The sequence below is a fragment of the Hyla sarda genome, chromosome 4, assembly GCF_029499605.1.
Source record: "Hyla sarda isolate aHylSar1 chromosome 4, aHylSar1.hap1, whole genome shotgun sequence".
NCBI lineage: Eukaryota > Metazoa > Chordata > Amphibia > Anura > Hylidae > Hyla > Hyla sarda.
In genome coordinates, this window is record NC_079192.1 from 381,320,426 (window position 1) to 381,342,549 (window position 22,124).

Consider the following 22,124-nt stretch of genomic DNA (forward strand, 5'->3'; position numbering starts at 1 on the left):
ACCTTCCAACTGGCAGCGACTCAAGAAAAGCCATGCCATGTTATGGATGCAAGGAGTGATAGTGTTCCCTGATACTGTGTCTGCTATTACAGCCACGGCCAATGGTATCCCGAAAGGAATTCGGCTTATCCCCAATCATATTAGATTAATTACACTTGCAGCTTAGCATATTGCATTGGATAGACCCACAGTATATGCTATGGAGCCCGAGGTCTCTCATTGGAATAACATATAACTGTATATGATAATTATTCTATACATTTGGGATTATTATACCTTTGAGATGATTATACTGTCACTTTCTATCATTGCAAAGCTTAGACTAAATTGGAATCATAAGGCTTATATAGGAGCACTTTGTGCCTGCAGTTTTATGTTGCCTGGTTATCGTTGTTTGTTGTTACTTTATACATAACGGCATGGCTGGTGGCATGAATTGCAAAACAGCAACACATTGCGGAGAGCTGTTCATTTGATTATGGATGTAGCAGAGACGAATTTGTCATTCAGCTATGTGATACCTGATATGTCATACACACCAGCTCGACCAAATGACATATTCGTTCCAGCTACGCTGTCCAACTCAGCTCTGCAGCATCTGCATGTGTGTATCTCTTTCCATATGCTTCATTACCATGCGTTAACATGGAATGCTGAAATCCGCTATCATTTCTAATGTTTTTCCTCCCTCCCTGCGCGTTTTTAAAGCAACAAGAACCTTGTTGCATTTAACCACTTCACTGTTGAGGACACTTGGATGTGGGCGTTAGGATTGGCACTGGCAATGCCATGTTAAAAACCCATCAGCCATTGCATCACCGCTGGTCTGACTTTTTGCGAGTGAAAGGGTTAAATCCTCAATGAGAAAGAAAGAGGCTAAAGAAGATATAGGCGGAAAACTGAATTTGATACACCCCCAGATGGAATGGATGTTCCTGACAGCTTTTTCCCACCCACTGCAGTGTAATGACATCCAGCACAGAGAAGCCTAATGGGGGACCCCACGCTGCCCTGTTGAGCCCCCCCCCCCCCAGAGCATTCACATACAGCTGAATTGTTCTTTGCAGGGAAATCTATAGCACTCATTCCCATTTCATCGACTGACATTTTTTAGTGTATATAAAAAAGCAAGATGCCTACAGTTTTTGCCCCTTTATTTGCATTCCATTGGATAACTGTGTTCCCGATAGGTAAAGTACACATTTCAATGTTCAAATAAAAAATGTCCCTGCATGGGTCCTTTGAGAAAAACTGTACTTTAACCATGGTGCCATTTATAGAGTGTCCGTGTCCTCGCCAACAATTTACCACTAACATATAATTTAGTCCTACACTCAGATTTCTTCCAGAAACACTCTTGTTTGTGTGTAGGATTGCAATTCAGTTCTATTGAAATGAATGAGGATCAGTTGTAATACCACACACAACCACAAGTCAGGTGTGGAGCTGTTTTAGGAAGAAAGTATCTATCTTCTACTTTTTTATCCTCTATAATAACCCCTTTAAGATTTCACTGCTATTGTACTGCTACAGTACATTTTTACCAATGATCAGGCAGTTATACTTAATGTATAGGGGGTGGGCAGGGAGCCCCCTCTGCATTAAAGATCACAAGTTCTTTAGCAGCCACTATAGCTGTGATATACTTGGGTCAGGGTAATAAAATTTGTCTTATTCTCAATCTGCATGCCCTGCTGGAACTTAAAAAGGGCACCCTCTGGCCATATTCCAATGCCCAAATGGGTTATCCTATGAAAAACATTTATCACCTATCCTCTGTGTACACTAGAGGTAAATCCATGATCGATGATCCCTAAATGGGTTATCCCACAAAAAAACATATAGCATCTATACTCAGTGTATAGCAGATGATAAATCTATGATCGGTAATCAATAATCCAGAGTTCAGATACATCCATTATGGAGGAGTATGAATAAAGCGGTGGGCGAGTATTTGCACTGCTGCTCCTTTCAGTCTTTATACGACTGATGGAGAGAGCCGAGAGCTGTACTCATCTATTCCCATCAGTCCTATAGACTGTAAATGGAGCAGCAGTGCACACACATATGATGACCATACTTGGGCTTGGGACCCTGATTGCTTAATGCAGCCGCCAATGATTATAAATCTCTCACCTACCCTCCTAATGCATCTTCCAGGGGACTACAGCTGAGTGTGGTAGCACAGGGTGCATCATTTATCTCTATTAATGGGGGCACCATTAGAAAAAATTGCAGATCCACCCCCAATCTCTCACTTGGTACACAAACGTATGGCAAGGCAGTGGCACAGGCTGCAACTACATTCAATTGTTGATTTGTGCACCTTGAGCAGTTATGTTACGTGGGCGTTGACTTGTAATGGTAGCAAGGCACCATATGGAATGTTGGTTAATACACTGTACAATTTGGGTACTATATGCATCAGGTTCCAGGAACTTCAGGATACTCACCTAAATCTTAAAGGTAACTGGTTATCAGCACCATCTGCATTAACTTGTTGGTACAGGCTTTTAGTGCTGGTGATGCCGATGACAATAGTCTTTACCATGTCCTGGTCTGTGGTTTCATTCCTCCATTATTCCCGTTTTTGTACTTTATACTGTCTGCTCCCGGCAACTATGGTGCATGCGCCAATTCCAGGTATAGCTTCCAAGCCACACAAAGAAGTCATAAATAAGCGTTGCATGCGTGATCATCGCTCGGAGTCTAATATCCCTCTGCTCATGAGAAGCAGGCTGGTTGCCATGGACTAGATGGATGACAACTCCATAGCAACCAGATTTCCAGAGATGACTTAGCTAAAATCTGTATTGGCACCTTGCTGACAGAAATGGAGCATCTCAGCCCATGCCATTCCTCAAATTACATTGTGAAGATTTTTCTAAAAGAAAATATAAATGGAAACCTTAGGCCTAGATTTATCAGTCTGCCCAAAACCAAAACTGAAACCAAAGCAACCAATCACAGCTCAGCTTTCAATTTACTATAGCTCATTAGGATATGAAAGCTGAGCTGTGATTGGTTGCTATGGGCAAAAACCGACAGCTTTTCCTGGTCTGCTTATTGAGTGTAGGGCTGTTGAATTGTCCAGAAACTCAGTATGTATAGATCCTTTTTGTGCAGGAACCATATACAACATGGCAAAAATATATAGATACCCAAATATATAGATACCCAAATGTTCTCACATTCAAAGAAATAGACAGTAAAGGAATTATACCACATGAGAAAAACATGCCCGCCTTCTTTCACAAATAATATTAACATTTACGTCCACTAACGTGAAAAGGGCTGAGATGCAATACCACACACAACCTGTGGACAGGTGTTTTGCTCTTCTTGGAAGACAGTAACCATGTTTTTTATAATCCTAGACCACCTCTTTAAAGAGGTTACGCCATTATGACAACTTTTCAACTATCCTCAGAACAGGCCACAAGTTTTTGGTAGGTGGAAGTCCCGATGCTTAGGAGAATCGAGGTCCCAAGTGCTTCTGTTTCATGCACTGTGCAGTACTCTGCTATCTTCAGCAGTCCCAAAACGTTTGAAAGGAGTGTCAGTGAACCTATTCGGCCACAGCTCCATTTAAACAAACACGCAAACCGACTGAAAGTAATAGAAATGAAGCACTCACCAGGTCTTGATATGAATCGCCAGCTCTTTATTTCATTTTCAGCTTACAGCGTTCTTGTGGTTACAGGGAGAGAGGACAGGTGGAACAAGGTGGGGGAAAAGAATGGGCGATGGTCCGTTATCGTGCTGACGAAGCGCGCAAGCGCGATGACGGACCGTTGCCCTGAGGGGCCTGACAAAGCGCGATAATGGACCGTCGCCCTGAGGGGCCTGACAAAGTGCGATAACGGACCGTCGCCCTGAGGGGACTGACGAAGCATGCAAGCGCGATAACGGACCGTCACCCATTCTTTTCCCCCACCTTGTTCCACCTGTCCGCTCTCCCTGTATCCACAAGATCGCTGTAAGCTGAAAATGAAATAAAGAGCTGGCGATTCGTATCAAGACCTGGTGAGTGCTTCATTTCTATTACCTTCAGTTGGTTTGCATCTTGAACTTTCATATGTGAGCACCGAGATTGTCACTGTGCCGGAATAGCCTAGCGGAAAACTTTTATTAAGTGCTGTTGCAGTGCCGGGCACGCTCGATATTGGACTGTCCATTTAAACAAAGGCACTTGGGACCCTCCTTTTCATGATTGGTTAGAGTCTCAGCAATGGCACAATTGCTACAATGCACTCTTTAGGGGCTACAATTTCTGTGAAGCCTTTCTACTAGACTTTGGAAAGTGAGGGCACGCTAAACCATTGCAACAGATATTAGAACTCTAATATTGTTTTCCGTAAGCTGTAAAAGCAGAAACTGAGGTGTCCACCAGATAATGTGCAAAATGGTCCTTGGTATAGAAGTCATATTTGTCTATAAGAAGATTTCAGAGCAAGCCTTCCTGTTCCAGACTTTAAAAGTGATATGTTTTACACCACTACCTCAGTTGACCCATTGACACTGCAAACCTATTTGTAGCAGGTTGGCCGAGGAGACTCCTATCATGAAGCTTCAGATGGCATTGAGTGTATAGCCAAGGGCAGATCCTTTTTATGTACTATGCACTTCTGCACTCAGAGCTCCTGTTCTGTGAATTTCTGTGATCTGCTGCTTCACTGCTTTTTGTGAAATCTGATGAACTGACATCTATAACTACTTGGAAAATTGTCTGTCTATGACAGTGCCTCATGAGGTATGCAAAAAGGTTAGGATGAGGACAGTGCCACACTGAAGGTCAATGAGTTACCAGGTGCATTCAGGTGTGACCTGACTACTCTCCCATTAGGGCAATCCCCAAGGGCCCAATGCTAGAAGCGACTGACAGAAAAATAAGAAATACATTTAGCTCAAATGAAATGTGTTCATTCAGCTCAATGATGGTGGTTGGTAAAGGGCCAATGTTTATACTGTGGGGATTTAGGCCCAGATTTATCAAACTGTGTGAGAGGAAAAATAAAGTGATTTTCCCCCCAGCAACCAATCACAGCTCAGCTAACAAGCTCTGGTAATGTGAAAGTTGAGCTGGGATTGGTTGCTGTGGGAAAATCACTCAATTATGTATCATCTTAAGTGTTATTTAGTGTAAGTACATATATTGTTGTGGTGTCCCGGTACAGGACCTTGTCCTGTCCATGTCTAGAGTCCCCTCAGCTAGAGTCCCTCCATTTCCATAGGGTTCTCCTGTAGGGCTTACCCCTAGTCGCCTCATACAACTTATGTTAATGTATTATTTAATGTAAAGAAAATATAAATGTATAGGACCTTTCCCGTGTCATGTGATGTACAGTTGTGATGTATAATTGTTTAAGGACCTTACTGGGTCATGTGATGTACCCAGAGTTCACTGGGTTCAGGACCTACAGGTTTACTGTCCAATGAGCTTATTCCAGCCTCCTTCATATATAAGGGGCTGTAGTCTGTAAATTCACTCTCTTGGCTCTCTTGTTCCTGCTCACTTTTCTTCTGCTCTTAGTTCCGGATTATCGAGCAAGCACAATCAGCGCATGTTTATTCAATTCATCCAGGCCAAAGCCTGAAAGAACTTGCAGCCACTAAAACCGTGAGTTATCCAGCTCACCCTATCAAATCCTGTGTGACCACTACCAGCTAAAATCTTCTAATTAGTAGCACAGTGGCCTGCATAAACAGCTCATTATTTCAAGTCCCAGCAAAACCTGTGAGGAACCTGCATCCCGATTCTCTCCGAAAGACTGCATAATGGTTAAGACTGTTGCATATCAGTTAAAGTTAAAGTATTCCCGTTACTTCATAAAATCTTCTGTGGACATTCCGTTTATTATCCCTGCTGTTTATGGGCCATTTGGCGGCAGAAACATTACCATTCAGCATACCACACCCTGGAATCACGGCAACCAAGGGTTAATACCACCAGACCCTTCATACCCTATTGCAACACCCCAGACACCACAGTGTTGTATGCCTTTAAGTATTATTGTCATGTGATTGTAACCACGGAAGGTACCAGTGACCATGTGACCTACAGGGTGACCTATGGGACCCCTCCAGAGTCTCCCCCATATAAGCCCTGGGTGGAGCTTCCTCTTTCTCTTTGAGTCTTTGCTGAGCTACAGTGAGGTCAAGTCCTGAGAGAGTGTCTGGTGTCCTAAGGAAGCCTGAAGCCTACCACACAGCCACAAATCCACAAGTCCACTACCCCATAGGTGAAAGTCAAAACCTGGTAAGCTACAAACGAGGTGAAGTCTGTCATAGTCAGTCTCAGTCAACTCAGTCCAAGTCAATCTGTCTCAAGTCAACGTGGTCCTGCATCAAATTTTGCAAATCCACTATAAGTCCCAGCAAGCCCTGGGGTCTCTGAAGTCACTGGTCACCTCCTTGGGCCTAGCCAAGCTGTATAGACTGTTACACCTGTCTGACTAAGTAAAGCTGCCGTTGTTCCGTAACTTGGCGTCTAAGTCATTATTTGCCCCTGTGCCTAGCCCAGTATCCAGCGGTATACCTCCGGGTGGTGTAGAGGATAAACACAAGGGGTCAATGCCATCTGCCCCTAGAATAATTTCATCTGCCCTCATCACACCCTCACCACATCCCTATCTAAGTTCTTCTTGCCAACCTTGCTGGTGTGTCTTTATAGAGATTGCACAGCTCCTTGCCATATCCAATAGAAAGGGTCTCCCTCCTCTACTTTTTGACAAGTAACATATGTAGCAAAGGGAATACCAGATATCCCCACTGTCCCTGCAGACCTCTTAGTCGACATAACAAAGTTATGTCTAGGTCAGTATATGGGATCAGCATATACCCAAGGCTTTCTTATAGATTTCAGAGTATTTGACACATTAAATAAATGTCGGCTCAACCCACTCAACCAATCTAATGTGTAGGGAGGTTTACTGAATTTCCTTTGATAGCAGATGTTGGTGTCAAGAAAGATTAGACTTGATGGGTTTCAGCATGCCCGATCCTTGCTTTAAAGAGGTACTCCACCCCTAGACATCTTATCCCCTATCCAAAAGGATAGGGGATAAGATGTCTGATCACGGGGGTCCTGCCGCTAGGGACCCCCCGCAATCTCGGCTGTGGCACCCCAGACATCCAGTGCACGGAGCGAACTTCTCTCTGTGCCGGATGACTGGCGATGCGGGGCAGAGGCTCGTGATGTCACGGTCACGCCCCGCTTGTGACATCATGGCCATGCCCCCTCAATGCAAGTCTATGGGAGGGGGCATGATGCCCGTCACACCCCCTCCCATAAACTTGCATTGAGGGGGCGCGGCCATGACGGGGGTGCAGCAGGGAGATTGCGGGGGTCCCCAGCGGCGGGACCCCTGCAATCAGACATCTTATCCTTTGCATAAGTGATAAGATGTCTAGGGCGGAGTACCCCTTTAAGCAGCAGATAAGCTGCAGGCTGAGAAATTTAGTAGATGCTTATTTCCCTGTCTTAAGTGTACAGGTAAGCAAGTCCAAAAAGGACTTGGGAGTGCTGGTGGACAGTAAGCTCAACTTTAGTGACCAGTGCCAGGCAGCTGCTGCCAAGGCTAACAAAGTCATAGGATGTATCAAGATAGTTCCCCCCACATTAGGTTGTCAGCATAGTTCCTCCCACATTAGGTTGTCTGCATAGTTCCTCCCACATTAGGTTGTCTGCATAGTTCCTCCCACATTAGGTTGTCTGCATAGTTCCCCCCACATTAGGTTGTCAGCATAGTTCCCCCCACATAAGATTGTCAGCATAGTTCCCCCACATTAGTGATCTTTTTATACCTAGGTCAGTAACCGTGACAAGGGGGCATCCTCTACGTCTAGAGGAAATAATGTTTCACCATCATCACCAGGGCAGAACTGGGTGTGAAAACCAGCCCTGGAAAAAATTACATACCAGCCCCAAAGTGTTGCGTCATTATACCAGCACGTCATCATTTTCTTGTTCATAAGAGGTAAAATCATGCACCCACATTAGATGCAGTATAGTTCCCCCACATTAGGTGCAGTATAGTTCCCCCACATTAGGTGCAGTATAGTTCCCCCACATAAGGTGCAGTATAGTTCCCCCCACATTAGGTGCAGTATAGTTCGCGAATAGTCATATAGTCATATATTCGCGAAATTCGCATATTCATTATATTCGCATATAATCTTTTTTTTTTTCTGCATATGTGAACATTTATGCTCATATTCGCGAATATTGAGCCCTCCCTTCTTTAATGGTATAGTGCACTATGACATTGGGCATTAACTCTGTAATTTTTTGCCCATTGAAACCAATAGGCCCATTGTGGTCTATGGGGATCTAACGGCATGTAAAACAGTAAAATAAGCGGGTCTGTCTCGGCAGCACAGTGGAATGGGAGACCACCACTGGTTTGAGTCCTGGGGTGTTACAGTGTTGTGGTTAAACTTTACTTTCCTGGAAAAGTTTCTGAGTTGCCCATAGCAACCAATCAGATTGCTTCCTTCATTTTTCAGAGGCCTTTTCAAAAATGAAAGAAGCAGTCTGATTGGTTTCTGTGGGCAACTGCACAACTCTTCCTCTACACTGGTTTTGATGAATCTCCCCCATAGAGAGAGATTTATCAAAACCTGTCCAGAGGAAACGTTTCTGATTGCTTCCTTCATTTTTGAAAAGGCCTCTGAAAAATGAAGGAAGCAATCTGATGCAGTATAGCTCCCCCACATTAGGTGCAGTATAGCTCCCCCACATTAGGTGCAGTATAGCTCCCCCACATTAGGTGTAGTATAGCTCCCCCACATTAGGTTCAGTATGTTCCCACACAGACATACAGCCTTCAGCCATATACAGTGTATGGCTGAAGGCTGTATGCCTGTGTACTGCCCCACTTCAGTGTTCCGACCACCGCTCTGGGGTCACGATCTACTGCTATGGCCTATGGGCCATAGCAGTAGATCGTGACCCCGAAGCGGTGGTCGGAATACTGAAGATGACATGCCGCTGGTCACTTACCTACCATGCGCGCGCATCCTCCTCCCTGCTCCGCTCCGCTCTGTTACTATGGGCGCACGCAGGGACGTCAGTGACGTCCCTGCGTGTGCCACCTCCCGGCGGCCCCTGTGTTTTAAAAGTTGACGCGGGGCCGGCGGCCGCAGAGAGGTGACCAGGGCATCCTTGTGTCCCGAAAATATTTTTCGGGACACAGGGATGTCCCTAATGTGACGGGGGCCCCCTGCGGGCACGGGGCCCGGATCAGGCTCTCCATGAGCGGCACCAATGATCCGGCCCTGGCGGCCGTTGGAGGGGAAAGCGGCCCTCAAAGCGGCCCAGGACCGTGGCCCACCGGGAAATATACCAGTATCCCGGTAGGCCAGTCCGGGCCTGATCATCACAGACAGAGATTCTTTACTGTAAGAACAGTGGGACTGTGGAACTCTCTGCCTCATGATGTTGTAATGTCTGACTCAATAAACAAGTTCAAGGGGGGCCTGGATGTTTTTGTGGAAGAATATCATATTACAGGTTATGGATATTAGATTTATGTTGATAGAACATTGCTCCAGGAATTTATTCTGATGCCATATTGGGATCGGGAAGGAATGCCTCCTCTGTCATGAGGCATCAGTTTTTTGTTTAGTTTTTTGCCTTTTTTCTCTAGATTTTAGGTTAACTTGATGGACTCTTGTTTTTTTTTTTTCAATCTTAAAAACTATGAAACTAGGGAGATGGGGGGAGTCAGGAGAAATAACTAGCGGCTGATATCTTATTCAGATGATAGCTTTCTCAAGTTTCATTTAGCTATGTAGTGATATAGTATAGAGTCTAGGTCTCCAAACTGTGGACCTCCAGATGTTGCAAAACTACAAATTGAGTTGAAGTTTTGCAACATCTGGAGGTCCACAGTTTGGAGACCACTGGTATAGAGTATGTACTGTTTCATAGTTCTAGAGAAAGTTTTGGAGAATATAGGCAAATAGTGATCTGGGTAATGTAGACGTAGGAATGTCCATTTTTACACGAGAAAGAATTACACATCGTAAATGCTTGGGGCCAGGTTACCGCTACATAAAATAATGATGAGTATAAGTGGTGTTACGTAACTTGATCCAAGGAACCTGGTCATTAGAGGTTGTTAAATCGATTTATCAGGTTTGTGATTCTCAGAAGATAAGAATGCTTTACCTCTTGGAGGATTTCATTATGATGTGCTCATTTGTTATGGACTGCGGTCTCCAAAAGAGTGGTTGGAAGACAGCCATACAGACGCTATAGGGTAACATTACAGCAATGCCCCCCTGCCAAGCTGCAATCCTTAAGATTTTAAATTTGTGTCATTTATGAAGTAAATATATAAATTAACTGCTTCATCTTGCTAGATCCACTTATCAAGAATAATACTGTACAATTTCTTATAAAAATATATATTTTTTATTTAGATATAAAAAAATAGCTTACATATATATTTTTAAAATATTAAAACAAATTACAAAAACAAAACCTTTTTATGGACCTACAATTATGACATAATAAGCTTTCTTATACACCAGATCTTCTCATTCTGATTCATTTCTATTGAGTGTCTCCTTGTCTCTTTCTGTTTTGAAAGTTGCAGCTTGGTGCGATGTTCATGTGGACATCATGTTGGCCCGTAGTTGCTTAAAATAGTAACATTTTGTCCATAATAATGTCTTCCAATAGTCATTGGCTGATACGGTCACAATCATATGAATCTAGTACTGATGTCACTCAGTAGGAATTCAAACAAATAGTAGTAGATGAGCCTGAAGTTTAGCAATGAGGGAAAAGGCCTTAAAGGGGTACTCCCGTAGAGGTTTTTTTTTTTAATCAACTGGTGCCAGAAAGTTAAACAGATTTGTAAATTACTTCTATTAAAAAATCTTACTCCTTCCAGAACTTTTTAGCGGCTATATACTACAGAGGAAATGCTTATCTTGTTAGATTTCTCTGATGTCATAACCACAGTGCTCTCTGCTGACCTCTGCTGTCCATTTTAGGAACTGTCCAGAGCAGCATATGTTTGCTATGAGGATTTTCTCCTGCTCTGGACAGTTCTTAAAATGGACAGCAGAGGTCAGCAGAGAGCACTGTGGTCATGACATCAGAGAAATCTAACAAGATAAGCATTTCCTCTGTAGTATATAGCCCCTAAAAAGTACTGAAAAGATTAAGATTTTTTAATAGAAGTAATTTACAAATTTGTTTAACTTTTGGCACCAGTTGATTTAAAAATAAAAGGGGTAAAGGGGTACTCCGGTGGAAAACATTTTTTTAATCAACTGGTGCCAGAAAGTTAAACAGATTTGTAAATTACTTCTATTAAAAAATATTTACCCTTCCAGTACTTTTTATCAGTTGTATGCACAGGAGAAATTCTTTTCTTTTTGAATTTCTTTTTTGGCTTGTCCACAGTGCTCTCTGCTGACACCTCTGTCCGTGTCAGGAACTGTCCAGAGCAGCATAGGTTTGCAATGGGGATTTTCTCCTGCTCTGGACAGTTCCAGATACCGGCATCAGGTATCAGCAGAGAGCACTGTAAATAAAACCAAAAATAAATTCAAAAAGAAAATAATTTAATCTGTAGCATACAGCTGCTAAAAAGTACTGGAAGGGTAAAGATTTTTTTATAGAAGTCATTTACAAATTTGTGTACCAGTTTCTGCCACCAGTTGATTAAAAAAAATTTTTTTTTTTTTTTTACCGGAGTACCCCTTTAATTGGAAAGCTAAGTATTTTAGAAGAAATTTTCTGATATTCCAGAATTGATTTTTATTTGACATTTTAGTGTAGTTCATATTATATTGTCTGAACCATTGTTTGACGGCTGGTCTCACAATTCTTATGTGATCTTTTGCCCAGATGTTCATTTTTAGCAGCATACAAAATGAGTGTTGTCTCTGGCCTTTTCCAGGTTGCAGTAAGACCCAAGACAATGTATCATTAGTCAGGTGTTGAAAGGGAGCGTTTCTGTGCTTAAGTGGGTGGAGCAACTGCTGGGTGGGAGGGAGATTGTTCTCCACAGGGCTGCAGGGAATTGTAGTTTCAAGCATAGCACACATGGAAGGGAGCCTATGTGCTGCAATGGGTCAGGCGGTTGATGTATTGGAGGGAGATAAGTCACATCTCACTTAGAAATAAGAGATCTTGGAGATTGTAGTTGGAGGGAGGGCACAGACACAGGAAATAGCCAGTTCCCACAAAAAAGCCAGCAGCATGATTAGAGACACAGGATACAGCCATTTACCACCAACACCAGCCCAGATCTATGGTAAGCATGTCCATTACTGGCTGACAGGTAATTAGTAAATTCACCTTATGTTGGAGAACCCATTTAACTCCAAATAAAATTTAGAAGGAACCTGTTCATACAAAAAAATGTAGGTAGCATGTTAGAAATGTTCCAGTATGATGTTTATTTTTTATTTTTTTTAATGTAAATTTCTGTTAAATCTCAGTTTAGGAGTCCAGTGGGAGGTCCTCCTCAGTGATTGACAACAGAGAGATACCTGCCAATCACTGATTAGGCACAATCACTAGACTCCTTTACATGAACAAAATACAAGTTATACTGGAACTTTTCTAACTATACTATATATCAATCTGCTCAGCTCCTCTTTCTCTATAACATGACACCTGTAGATTAGACTGGATTTTCAATGTGACTGGTTCACTTTAACCCCTTAAGGACGCAGGACGTAAATGTACGTCCTGGTGAGGTGGTACTTAACGCACCAGGACGTACATTTACGTCCTGTGCATAACCGCGGGCATCGGAGCGATGCCCGTGTCATGCGCGGCTGATCCCGGCTGCTGATCGCAGCCAGGGACCCGCCGGCAATGGCCGACGCCCGCGATCTTGCGGGCGTCCGCCATTAACCCCTCAGGTGCCGGGATCAATACAGATCCCGGCATCTGCGGCAGTGCGCGATTTGAATGAATGATCGGATCGCCCGCAGCGCTGCTGCGGGGATCCGATCATTCATAATGCCGCACGGAGGTCCCCTCTCCTTCCTCCGTCCGGCTCCCGGCGTCTCCTGCTCTGGTCTGTGATCGAGCAGACCAGAGCAGGAGATGACCGATAATACTGATCTGTTCTATGTCCTATACATAGAACAGATCAGTATTAGCAATCATGGTATTGCTATGAATAGTCCCCTATGGGGACTATTCAAGTGTAAAAAAAAATGTGAAAAATCCCCTCCCCCAATAAAAAAGTAAAACGTCCGTTTTTTCCTATTTTACCCCCAAAAAGCGTAAAATTTTTTTTTCATAGACCTATTTGGTATCGCCGCGTGCGTAAATGTCCGAACTATTAAAATAAAATGTTAATGATCCCGTACGGTGAACGGCGTGAACGAAAAAAAAAAAGTCCAAAATTCCTACTTTTTTAATACATTTTATTAAAAAAAAATATATAAAAAATGTATTAAAAGTTTTTTATATGCAAATGTGGTATCAAAAAAAAGTACAGATCATGGCGCAAAAAATTAGCCCCCATACCGCCGCTTATACGGAAAAATAAAAAAGTTAGAGGTCATCAAAATAAAGGGATTATAAACGTACTAATTTGGTTAAAAAGTTTGTGATTTTTTTTAAGCGCAACAATAATATAAAAATATATAATAATGGGTATCATTTTAATCGTATTGACCCTCAGAATAAAGAACACATGTCATTTTTACCATAAATTGTACGGTGTGAAAACAAAACCTTCCAAAATTAGCAAAATTGCGTTTTTCGTTTTAATTTCCCCACAAAAATAGTGTTTTTTGGTTGCGCCATACATTTTATGATATAATAAGTGATGTCATTACAAAGGACAACTGGTCGCGCAAAAAACAAGCCCTCATACTAGTCTGTGGATGAAAGTATAAAAGAGTTATGATTTTTAGAAGGCGAGGAGGAAAAAATGAAAACGTAAAAATTAAATTGTCTGAGTCCTTAAGGCCAAAATGGGCTGAGTCCTTAAGGGGTTAAGGGGCAAAATCCTTTCAAACAATTATCTTAAAATTGTAAGATTGACAAATGTATAAGGACATATCAGCCCCGTTGTACGCAGGGCTCTGCATGTGGCTCATATTGTTTAATTATATTCTCATTAATGAAAACAACAAATCAGCGATCAGTACTTTTTTTTCACAACATTCAATCCAAAGAGGTTATCCCTAGATGGATCATCATATCACACTGGCTTATACAATGATATTCCCTTCTATGCATCCTAGTCTTTCAGCTGACATAAAATAGGGTTCAGGATAAAAGCATTATGACTGCAGGGTCAGTCTACACAGGACTTGTTTAACCCCTTAAGGACCGGGGTTTTTTCCGTTTTTGCACTTTCGTTTTTTGCCCCTTGCCTTTAAAAAATCATAACTCTTTCAATCTTTCACCTAAAAATCCATATGATTGCTTATTTTTTGCACCACCAATTCTACTTTGTAGTGACGTCAGTCATTTTGCCCAAAAATCTACGGTGAAATGGAAAAAAAATTCATTGTGAGACAAAATTGAAACGCCAAAAAAAAAATAAACCGCAGTTTTGTAACTTTTGGGGGCTTCCGTTTCTACAAAGTAAATTTTTCAGTACAAAATGACACCTTATCTTTATTCTGTAGGTTCTTACGATTAAAATGATAGCCTACTTATATAGGTTTGATTTTGTCGTACTTCTGGAAAAAATCATAACTTTAACTGGAAAATTAATACATTTAAAATTGTCATCTTCTGCCCACTATAACTTTTTTTATTTTTCCATGTATGGGGCAGTATGAGGGCTAATTTTTTGCACCGTGATCTGAAGTTTTTAACGGTACCATTTTTGCATTAATAGGACTTATTGATCGCTTTTTACTCATTTTTTCATGATATAAAAAGTGACCAAAGATGCACTATTTTGGACTTTGGAATTTTTTTGCACGTACGCCATTGACCGTGCAGTTTAATTAACAATACATTTTATAATTCGGACATTTCCGCACGCGGCGATACCATATATGTTTATTTTTATTTTTATTTACACTGGTTTTTTTTTTTATGGGAAAAGGGGGGTGATTCAAACTTTTAATAGGGGAGGGGTTAAATGATCTTTATTCACTTTTTTTTTCCACTCTTTTTTTTTGCAGTGTTATAGCTCCCATAGGGACCTATAACACTGCACACACTGATCTTTCACATTGATCACTGGTTTCTCATAGGAAACCAGTGATCGATGATTCTGCCGCTTGACTGCTCATGCCTGGATCTCAGGCACTGAGCAGTCATTCGGCGATTGGACAGCGAGGAGGCAGGTAGGGACCCTCCGGCTGTCCTGTAAGCTGTGCGGGATGCCGCGATTTTGCCGCGGCTATCCCGAACAGCCCACTGAGCTAACCGCCACTTTTTACTTTCACTTTTAGCTGCATGGCTCAGCTTTGAGCGCCACGTGCTATTAGCGGCGGGTCCCAGCTTCACTATGACGCCGGGCCCACCGTGATATGATGCGGGGTCACCGTGGGACCCCGCGTTATATCACGGGAGCGGGACCAAGGACGTACTCATACGTACTTGGTCCTTAAGATGTTAATATCTGTAAACATGAAAAAACATAGGTCTGCATAGGAACTGAATACACTTAACTGTAAGTTCTCTTTAATTTACACTAACCCATTGTACAGGCTTATAGTGTAGGTTACACTGATAACAATGATACTTACCCATCCCCGCTCCGTGCCTCCATTCTGCGACAATTGGCATTGGTATTGAGACAAGGAAATGCCCAATTGGCACACCTCAGAGTATGGCGTTTCCATATAAGATGCATGGAGCACCTGCCGACTCACTGCTCCATGGAGTAAAAGACAGGGACCTGTTCTCTAGATCACATGGGGGTCTCAGTGGTCAGAACCCCCACCATCAGAAATGTATCCCCTGTCCTGCAGAAAGTAAGAAAGAAAGAAAAAAACAACAGAAAAAGAAATTGAGAAGGGTGGTCCAGTACAGAATCATAGTAAAAAGACAGTCTCCTTTATTAATAGGGCATTAAAAACACATAACCAGCGGGACAAGAACAAAATAGCATCAGCTTGCCCCGTTTCAACCTGGCATGGTCTTAGTCATAAGCTGTTTTATGTACAAAAAGTCAAGTTTAAAAATAAATAAATAATAACTAGTGTTTAAAGCTTGTCAACTACTCCCGCAGTGTCTTCTAGGTTTAATTCCTATGCACCAATTGCTGTGTCTATAAAGATGCTTTAAATATTTGGGAGGTACAATAGAAGGGCAAGTTTACTCGGTCAATTAGAATTTTGCAAAATTGGGTTAAATTGACAAGCTTTTGTTCCAAGTTTGTGCAATTTCCAGTGAAGTTTGACCATGACACCTGATAATGACATTGCAGCATGTTGTTATATTTTTTCCAGATGTTGCTAGAAGAGATTTTGTGTGAAAATCTGCAATAGTTATCATGCCATCACCTTCATATGTTCTGCTTCATATGTTCTGGAAAAGGAAGAAATTACATAAAATAGACAAAGACTTCTAAAGTGAAATATTGTTGTGTTAATCAGGTAGTTTGTGATACAAACGCCCCTAATGCAACTAAAAAGTAGAATCATTTGGGGTCTAATGTTGGCTTCGGTTTTTGAGAGGTGTCTCCTGAAACAGGAAAATTGTGCCGTTAAATTTTTCTATGGGTCAAGAAGGTTTGGGATCATGGTCACCTATAAAACAAGATTACCTAAAATTTCAAACCTGACTAAGGAAAAGTGAGTTTACTTACTTGACGGACTATTATGGTCAACATGTCTGTGAATGTTTTAGAGAGTTAGGAAAAACGTTTTTTTTCTCCAGGAAGGGAACTTGAATAAGCTAAATTTGACCCAAGTTCATAAAAGCACCTGAAAAGTTATGGGAGGAAGGGGAATTTTTTTTAAAAATAAACCCAACAACCTTGAAAAATCCACTCAACAGCCCCAGTTGCCGCCTCAGCTGTAAATGCTAACAGGCATAAATTATGGTAAATCTGGGATGCAGAACAGCATGACCCCTTCACATGAAACAATGCACCTTCGTCATAACATATTGCACAAACCATGTTTTAAGCAACATCTAGCTCCAATTGAGTTTTTGTTCATCTTTCTCTGGATAATCTGCTTTTCTCTCTATACTCCAAAGTATTGAGTCAACTAACTTTAGCGGCCCATAGACATTAGATAAACAAAGATGATGAAAACAGATGACTTTAACCAAACTCATTTTTGTCTGGTGAAATGTTGTAATAAATCCTTTATTTTTAGTGAATATTAATATTTCAGCCTTTTACAAATTTTATAGAGATGTGTTATTGTATAAAATATTCTGCAATTGGAAATGTCAATAAATATGATACTTTTAGATGAGACAAAACCTCTTCAGTTGGGCATCTTGTTTCCTGCAAATCACCATCCCCAGCTATTCATTCTCTATGGTAAATAGTGAAAGTGCAATGTTGCCATATTTACACCCTGTCTGTTTACCGTTTGTTTGGTGTCGACTGTAAGTAGGTAAGTAGTAATGCATAGCATCACTGCCCACCCCTGCCGGGGGTACAGTATACAGTGCTACACCCGACCCATGGAGTGATACCATATATCAGGCAAACTTTTGTGCGCCGATTAAACCACTCCCAAAATACATCATTACCCCCCCAATGTGCTTAGATGACTCAGTAGTGCTACATAGGTAGCATTCACACTCAAGCTCTGGTGCCTGGGGTACACAGAGTCCCTTCTGACACATGAGAAGATGTCAGTAATGTAAACCGCACATGGTAAGTGGGGGCAACGTTCTACACAATTTGCATTGAAACCGAGGAACTTTATGTCCTACACTAACTGCTAAAAACAAGGGAGTACTCCCCTGGAAAAAAATTTTTTTTTAAAGCAACTGGTGCCAGAAAGTTAAAGGGGTTCTCCGGTGCTTAGACATCTTATCCCCTATCCAAAGGATAGGGGATAAGATGCCTGATCCCGGGAGTCCCGACGCTGGGGACCTCCATGATCTTGCACGTGGCACCCCGTTTGTAATCAGTCCCTGGAGCGTTTTCGCTCCAGGTCTGATTACCGGGAGGGCGGCGTGTGACGTCATGCCTCCGCCCCGTGTGACGTCACACTCTGCCCCTCAATGCAAGCCTATGGGAGGGGGCGTGACAGCTATCATGCCCCCTCCCGTAGGCTTGCATTGAGGGGCGGAGCGTGACGTCACACGGGGGGTGGAGGCATGACATCACACGCCGCTGGCCCTGTGGTCACCGGTAATCAGACCCGGAGCGACCACGCTCCGGGGACTGATTACAAACGGGGTGCCGTGTTCAAGATCACGGGGGTCCCCAGCGGCGGGACTCCCGCGATCAGGCATCTTATCCCCTATTCTTTGGATAGGGGATAAGATGTCTAAGCACCGGAGAACCCCTTTAAACAGATTTGTAAATTTCTTCTATTAAAAAAATCTTCATCCTTCCGGTACTTATCAACTGCTGTATGCTCCACAGGAAGTTCTTTTATTTTTGAATTTCATTTCTGTCTGACCACAGTGCTCTCTGCTGACACCTCTGTCCACATTAGGAACTGTCTGGAGCAGGAGAGGTTTGCTATGGGGATTTGCTCCTACTCTAGACAGTTCCTTAAATGGACAGAGATGTCAGCAGAGAGCACTATGGTCAGGCAAAAAAAAAAAAAAACATTTTAAAAGAAAATAACTTTCTCTGGAACGTACAGCAGCCGATAAGTACTGGAAGGGTTAAGATTTTTAAATAGAAGTAATTTACAAATCTGTTTAACTTTCTGGCACCAGCTGAATTAAAAATCTTTTTTTTTTTTCCAGTGAAGTACACCTTGAATAGGGTTTTCCTGGGAAAGGAAAATTTTGTTCAGGGGTTTTCCTGAAGTGACAAGTTAGCTTCATTAATATAATAGCCCTCACATCTCAAACCTATGGGAGAGAAAAAAAAATACCTTGCTTCACGTTGCCACCAACCAGAGTTTAGCGTCCAATCGCTAGATTGTACTGGACAAATGGCTGATATGAAGAACAAGAAGGAATGTCTCTTTGCCAATATAATACCTGAAGTCCCACATCTACCCAGCTTCCCAGGAACTGGACCAGACATGTTTAGCAACATCCAAAGATTAATGGGTAACCTACTTCTTTACCAGTAGCCTACTTACTGATGTCTGACGTGCATTAATTATGAGGTCTCTGCATAAAAGACTGAAAAATCCCACATGGCCACTAACACCGTCAGATTAAATTAACTCTTCGAAAAAGCAAGGTGTAATACACTCCCAAAATAGACTGGAGAACTATATTGCAATTCTGCATTAATAACTGCCAGAGAAATGTAACCTAGGAGGGGCATAGGTATGTGTAGAAAGATGCTACTCTGACAGTCAAATGCACATTACAACTTCTTCATCATAGGAATTATGTATACAAAACTTTGTGCACAGACCTTTTTGTGGCACACAAGCAGATTTGCCAAATATTACGGTTTTGCCGGTATAATCCTGCAGATCCTCCTAAAAAAGAGGCAGGATTATTGTAAACCCTATCCAAAAGTTGACATTTTGGTGATGTTTTGATGGTGTTCCCAGATGTCTTTGGATATGGGGCTAAGATGCCCAATTTTGTCTTTTAAAATATTGGAAACAAGTCCCCATGTTTCTATATTTTTCTTTACTGCTGGATGGTGCCCTGTATCACACTATATTTTCTCCTACAGACAACGCTTCTGGTGGAGAGTACCTCCATATTATGTCATATTGACATTGTTTTTGCAAACATGAATCCATATAGAAAAGAAAACCTGCATATACCATGAATTTGGAGGCACATAAAAGTAAATGATTAGCCTATAAATTTCTTTGTCAGTTTTAGGGCTCTTGAAATCTAGAAACACTCAATGTCCATAAGGCTGGGTTCACACTACGTTTTTGCCATACTGTTTTCAATCCGTTTTTCTAAAGAAAACCGTATGGCAAAAAAAACGGATGGAACAGTATGGGAAAAAAGTAAACCGTATGCGTTTTTAAACAGTATACTGTTTTTAAAAGTGCATACAGTTCTGTCAAACTGTTATAAAAAAAAAACGTATGTTTTTGAAATTTTTGTCCATTTTTAATGGGAGGGGTCTTGGGTGGGGACTTTAGGATTCAAATGCGCATGTGCAAAGTAAAAACGTATACGTTTTTCCCATATGGAACCGTATACATGTGCGTTTCCCATTGACGTCCATGTTAAAAAAAAAACGTATGCGGTTGCAGTACGGTTTTTAAACCGGAGTCAAAACCGTGGTTGACTACAATTTTGTCTCCGGTTTAAAAACCGTACTGCAACCGCATATGTTTTTTTTAACATGGACGTCAATGGGAAACGCACATGTATACGGTTCCATACGGGAAAAACGTATACGTTTTTACTCTGCACATGCGCATTTGAATCCTAAAGTCCCCACCCAAGACAACTGGATAAAAATGGACAAAATTTTTAAAAACTAATGGGTTTTTTTTAAATAAAAACTGACGGAACTGTATGCACTTTTAATAACAGTATACTGTTTAAAAACGCATACGGTTTACTTTTTTCCATACTGTTCCATCCGTTTTTTTGCCATACGGTTTTCTTTAGAAAAACGGATTGAAAACAGTATGGCAAAAATGTAGTGTTCACACTACGTTTTCTCCCATACGGGAGCGCATACGGCAGGGGGGAGCTAAAACCTTGCGCTCCCGTATGCCTTCGTATGCGCTCCCGTGTGTCATTCATTTCAATGAGCCGGCCGGAGTGAAACGTTCGGTCCGGTCGGCTCATTTTTGCGCCGTATGCGCTTTTACGACCGGACCTCAAACCGTGGTTGACCACAGTTTTAGGTCCGGGGGAAAAGCGCATACGGCGCAAAAATGAGCCGACCGGACCGAACGTTTCACTCCGGCCAGCTTATTGAAATGAATGACATACGGGAGCGCATACGAAGGCATACGGGAGCGCGAGGTTTTAGCTCCCCCCTGCCGTATGCGCTCCCGTATGGGAGAAAACGTAGTGTGAACCCAACCTTAGATACATTTTATACATATACATTGCTTCTCATTCTACTGGCGCAGGGACACCTTTCTTTTGACAAATGTCTTTTCTCCTGTAGGAATCCAAATCGAATTTGACCACTGTCTCTAGCAAATCCTTCTCAAATGAATTTTGGAAGGTTTCCTCATCATAATTTCTAGCATTCATTATGCCACTTTTTAGCATAAATTATGGGAAATCTACCGAGCTATGGAAAACCTCTCCCCCTCCTACTAAGCCCTTCCTTCTTTTTCTAAAAGTAAGAAAATTGGTGTCAAAAGGAGAAAAACTTACATTTTTGCAAAGCTTAGAAAACGATGGTACAAGTCTTGTTAATTTCCATCCTTGGTGTTTATTTGACATTACATAAGTTTCTTCCGCTCCTCCCTCTGCTCCCCCTGTACTGCATCATCTTTTTTCATCTAAGCTCCCCAGCCGGTGCAGGAGGCCATGAACATCTCTCCATCTTTCCCGCAGTCTTGCTCAATTTTCTTTTGTCTAAGACACGAGCATCAGATTTGATTAGCCGTTCTTTCAGATTGCCATTTATGACCGCTGTGATGTTCTGGAAGCCACTAGGTTTTATTGAACCTTAGGCCCAGTATGCAGGCTGTAGTATTTCCAGACACTAATACTTCAAGGCCTCCATACTGAAACAATATCAGGCCATCTGTTTTCAGAGAGTGCTGCCATATGATGCATGACAGTGGCTACTATTATCATTTTATTCTTTCTTAAGAATATTTTTTTTTTTTTTTTTTTGCCGATGACAGGGGGTATAATTTGCTATTACTTTTTGTCTGCAGATAATACATCTAGAGCTGTAATTTTATTTAATAGTTCACCCTGAAGTATGGGATGTATGGGGCTGCGTAAGGCTATTCAGGGAAACTGTGACCTAAGAAGGTGATTTTTTTTTAACATAGCACAAGTGCGCAGAGCCTGTATGATGGCACACCTAGTCCCTACAACTTCATGCTATGGAACCATAGGCAATGTGCCGTGACATAAAGTGTCCATACAGAACTGGAGATAGTCTTAA

General features: G+C 41.9%; 1 protein-coding gene across 3 annotated transcripts in view; it reads left to right on the forward strand.

Moving 5' to 3' along the window:
• Positions 1–22,124, forward strand: part of CAMK2A (calcium/calmodulin dependent protein kinase II alpha) — a 204,783-nt gene that overhangs the window by 1,661 nt on the left and 180,998 nt on the right. The window lies entirely within an intron of this gene.